Genomic DNA, 5426 nt, shown 5'->3' with positions numbered 1-5426 from the left:
TCCACACTGACTTTGCTGCACAGCACTGCAGGAGATGGGCGGCTGCACCCCGCAGCCAGCGAGACCCCGCAGCAACACCGGCTGTGAGCAAGAAAGCAGAGCCTCCCACTCACTGTTTGAGCAGGACACGCCTTTCACAGCCAAGTGGCCTCTGTCTGCTTGGGGGAGCATGTGCTTATCTCTCATTTATGTGATTTATTTCTGTAGATTAATGCATCCAGTTGGCTTGTGACCGAACTCTCAGTGAAGTCTCTCTTTTCATGGGACCGAACCACACAAAGTTCCATTGCCTGTTTGTTTGTGGAAATGGAGGGGAGGTTTTCTTTATCTCGATGGTAAAGCAGGATTTAGAGGGGTGCAGACATAAGGAAGCCAGCATTGTTTTCATCCGTGAGCAAATGACAGCCCATTCTGAGTTCAGGGAAGGCTCCTACAGCAGTCCTCGCAGAGACAGGGCAAACAAAAACAGACAGGAATGTTTCTATTCATATAAGAAGACACGAAAGCAAAGTAGGGGAGGAGAGTTAATGATCAGCTCATTGGGCTGTTTACTTTTACATGCCACTGGAGTAAATAGAGCCATGTCATCCCCTCTGTTTATAAATATACAACAACGTTTACAGCAGAGCTGCCTGCACTCCCCTGGGCCCAGGCTGCAGGAGCCGGCCTGATCTGGTCCCCTGACCCTGTGTGGGATGAGTCCTCCTTCCAGGCTGCCCAGCTCACTGTGCTGCTCCAGTCCTGCTGTCCTGCTCGGCGTTTGTGCTTTTGTGTGCTGGATGGCACCAGCATGGCTCCAGGGAGATGTCTCGTGAGATGTCCCACTGGATACGTCCCACTGGAAATGTCTCGTTGGAGATATCCAACTGGAGATGCCCCAGTGGAGATGCTCCATTGATTATATCCAACTGGAGATGTCCCACTAAAGATGCTGCATTGGAGATGCCCCAATGGAGACGCTCCAGTATCTTTCCCATCCCATTCCTTTGGCTACTTGGAGCCGTCCCTTTGCTGGGCTCAGAGCAGCAGAGGACTCAGAGCCCTGACAATGCTTCACAACAGCCTGACAACATACAGACACCAACAGGATCAGCTTTGTGTCAGCCAGTCTACTACAGAGAAAGGATTTGAAGTTATGGGTGTTATCAGAGGCAATTCTCAAAATCATATTACCCCTAAAAAATACAAAGTTCCTACAAAAGCTAGAAAATAACGTTCCTGCAACAGGCAGGGTGTGCTGCAAGCAGGAGCATGAGCCTCTGCAAGGACACGGCACATGCAGCCATTCCCTCCCCGCAGGATCCATCTGAGCACAAATTTGCATTGGCTTCAACACTGCTGCAACTCCCTGTACAGACACGACCACGTTGGTTTCCAGTAGACTTTTTTTTGTGGCTTATTTCAAACCTCATCCCAGACAATTTAATTAGGCATACTTTATCGTAGTGCAAGACCTAGCTGTGCCCATCTAGTTTGTTGTTCCACATCAAATTTTGCATTGTTAATCAGTGCAATTCCAGATGTGCCCATAGAGACAAATTTCTTTGCAAATAGATGCTGTGAATCTACTGTGAATAGCATTTCTCCTAAATGACTTCTGTTGTTATTATGTTAAATAATTCTGTTGTCTTTTTTCTTTTAGGCCAGAAATCACATAGCTTCTGGTTCTGTAAATGCTCGATGTAAACACCAAGGTCTGCTCATCCTGATTTTCATTACCAAAACCATGATCCGGTGATGATGGCAAGGAACGCTGTGGGAATAAGTTGGTTTACAGAGCAGTGCATGTTTGCAGAAAGCTTGTGCTCACAGGGTTGGCCGATGGACCAGACTGAGTGCCTAATGGAGCTGTGGGTGCTCTATTCATTGCAGGGACTTGGACCAGATGGCCTTTAAGGTTCTCTTCCAGCACCAAGGATTCTATGGTTCTATGTTCCTGGCCTGTAGAAAGTAGTTAATGCTTCAGTTTACATGGGTGCTGGCTCATGTCAGCCCACTGCTGGCATTTCAGGCTCCTATCAAGATTAGCACAGGATAAACACTGGAAAAATCTAATCACTAATTATTATGCAACAAAAAAGCAAACGCCAAACTTTGCACAGAACCTTATTCACAACAAATTATCCAACCAGCCACAACCAAGGTCATTTCAATCCGAAAGCATTCTCTATTGAAAAGCACAACAATATTCAGGCCCCGTTCATTGCCCAACAGCAAGAAAGCCACAATTGCTGCTGTGCGTGTGGGGCTGAGCCCAGGGCTGCACCCACCGGAGCCCCTCGGGGCCGCAGAGCAGCCCACCCTATGCACTGCAACTCTTCCACCCCAACGTCAGCCCTGGGCACGGCTCATACATTCCCAGAGCTGCCATTCTGTCCCACCAGCCTCACCTCCTGCCCTTCCTTCCTTCCATGGCAGCTTCAGGGCTCTGCCCTGGTTGAGCTCCGATTGCCCATCCAAACAAGTGACGTGCTGCCCCACAAAGATGCCGCAAATACCAGCTCTGCCGCTCTGCACACATGCAGAGGACCCAGCAGCTTGCCCCACATGACCGTGCAAGCTGCCCAGTATGATTAATTCATTTTCTCTTTGCCTTTTTTCCTCCCTTAGCCCGTGCTGTAGTTTGTGCCCATCACTGCCTGCTCCTGGCTGCGTTCACAGACTCCTGCACGAAGGCAGTGGTGCTGCAGACCCTGACTGCGACAGCGATGCCCTCAGCGCGCACAACCCGGAGCCCTCTGCCCTCCCGTCTCCCAGGTGGGATTCTCGCACTCTTGTGCTCCCTCTGCCGGCCCTCGGCCCGGCCCAGCCGCCTCCGCTCCGCACCGCCAACACGTCGGGGCCGCCCGCGCCCGGTGGTGCCCCGCAAACCGTCCCGGAGGAGACATCATCGCTGTCTACAACTGCCTGAAAGCAGATCGTAGCGAGGCTGAGCCAGCCTCTGCTCCCAGGTAGCAGTGATAGCACGAGAGGTCATGGCCTCGTGTTGTGTCGGGGGAGGTTTGGGTTGGATGTGAGGAACAACTCCTTTCGGGTTGGTGATGCGCTGGCGCGGGCTGTGCAGGAAGGCAGTGGTCACTGCCTTTGGAGATGATTTGTTAGCCCATATTCAGGAACACAAAGGGCACTTTATGGAAACACTGACACCCCAGCAGCAGAGACATGCCCTTGAAGCTGGGATGCTGCAGGGCACGGAGGCTCAGTTCTGTGGGGTGGGAGAGACAGCAGTGGATGCAGAGGGTGCACCCACTGCCAGCAGCCTCCTGCCGCTTCCCTGCACTGCAGCCCAGCTCCACACCTCCACCACAACACCACAACACCCCCACGACTCAGAGCTGCTGTCTGAGCAAACAATAACTCTTGTTGTTGTGTGGGGTTCTCTGCAACGGACGAATTCAATGGCCGAGCTCTGCACAAAGGCTTTTCCTGAGCGCTGTGGCTCTGTGCCCATCACCCTCCCCGGGGACACAGGGCAGGGAGGTGAGCTCCGGCCCAGCCTGCAGCTGCTGCACAAACACAAACCTGCCCAGCAATTCCCACGTGCCCACAGCTTCCCATAGTGCAGCCCTCCCATAATGTCGGGCTGTGGCACAGCCCCGCAGCCCCCGAGCATCGCAGCCAGCACTGCTGCAGCGTTTTGCAGATGGGTCTGCAAGGAGATGGAGCGCTGCATCTGGGTGAGCTCTGCAGCCGATGTGTGTGCATGCAGCAACACGCACGTGGGGCTTTTTGGAGGTGAAGGGCCGCCGTACGCCTTTCTGCTCTGCACAGCACGGAGATGAAAACGCACTCCTGAGAAAAAGCTCAGCGCGAGCAGCTCTGTAGGTGCAAACAAATGGTTAACACGTGCAGTTGTCTCCCGTGTTGACTTTGCTCGGTGTCACCGACAGCTGCTCTCCTGCAGCACCAGAAACCGCAGCGCTTGGGGAGTGAAAGTGCAGCAGTGAGGCTGGGAGGGCAGCACTTCCCCGGGGGGAAGATGGCAAAAGGCAGCGCAGTGCCCACGGATCCCAGAGCAACGTCCTGCGAGGTGCAGGTGAGCCCAGCAGGGCTGTGGCGATGGCTTTGAGAAAGGAACAAACGTCATTACTGCACTAATCCGACAGTGAAACTATTCTCCCAAATCTCCCCACTCGGCGCTGCCGCAGCTCCCCCCAGCCCTTCTGCAAAGCACTGAGTGGGGGTGGGGGGGGTTGGGAGTGGGAACGGGACAGGTTTCAGTGAAACTCATGGATTTCTCAATGCGTGTTATCACTCACTGACATCACGAAACTCATGTGGGCTTTGCCTTCACTCTCTTTCCAGTTGGTTTTTTTCCCTGAGAGGAGAAAACTTCTCTTTCACTAAAACAAAATTGCATTTCTCCCCTGTAAGGAGAGCAGAAACGCGGATCCCCTCCCAGCAGCCGTGGTCAGGGACGATCAGTGGCTGCATTACATCTCCAGAGCAAAACAACGCACAGCTCTGGGCGGCAATTCCACTGCCCCCCACCTGCCGCACCCAGGTCCCCCTGCATCCCCAGCTCACCCATTCCCCTCCACCTGCAAACAGCCCCATTACCGCACCCACCCACTCCCACTCTCATTTAGGAGAGGCACTAATTAAGCACACCCTGGGTGGTCCCGCTCCCAGGGAGGGGCTGGAGGCACCGACCCTGGAGGTGTTGAACCGTGGAGGTGCGGCACTGAGGGACGCGTTTATGGGCACGGTGGGGCTGAGGATCAGAGAGGCCTTTTCCAGCCCTAACGATTCTACGGTTCTGCGCTCAGTCCATCCTCTGCCTACGGCACACGCCGACTCGTTCGTGATTGCGGGCACGTTGGTGCCCCAACCCCGCCGTGTGCGATGCTCCGGATGGGCGCTCGGAGCCCACAGAGGACGGCTCTGTGCAGCCCCACACTGCGGGGCAGTGCAGCCCGAGCTGCGTTTTCTAGCTCCCCAAACCCCTATTTCGGCTATTTTTGGGGCGGCGGTTTTCTGCCGAAATCTGCCTTCGTGGCTGAAAGCAGCGGGGCAGAGCAGCGCTTTGTGCCTCCAGCAAACAGAGCGGGCAGCTGAAACTCGGAGGGGAGGAGCGAAGGGTCGGCGATTTTGCAGGAGGCTTACAAACAAACAAACAAACAAACAACAGCTTTGAAACGACCATTTTAGGGCAAATAACCGTTTGCTCCCCAGAACAGCCCACGCCCCGTGGGGTAAAGGAGGGAGATGGCGCTGAGCATCGGCGGCGGTGGGTGCGCGCGGTGCGGGGCTGTGATTGCGGGCAGCTCCGGCCGGTGGATCAGAGAACGGCCCGAGCTGGAAGGAGCCCGGAGGAGCACGGAGCCGCTTTGTCAGCGATACTTTCTTCACCCCCCCGAAGGCCCAACCGCGGGGCGCAGTCCCGGCGCTCCCCGAACCAACGGCACGGCGCAGCCCCCCCTACC

This window comes from Meleagris gallopavo, chromosome 9, assembly GCF_000146605.3.
Source record: "Meleagris gallopavo isolate NT-WF06-2002-E0010 breed Aviagen turkey brand Nicholas breeding stock chromosome 9, Turkey_5.1, whole genome shotgun sequence".
Lineage (NCBI taxonomy): Eukaryota > Metazoa > Chordata > Aves > Galliformes > Phasianidae > Meleagris > Meleagris gallopavo.
Note: the sequence above shows the minus strand (reverse complement) of the source record.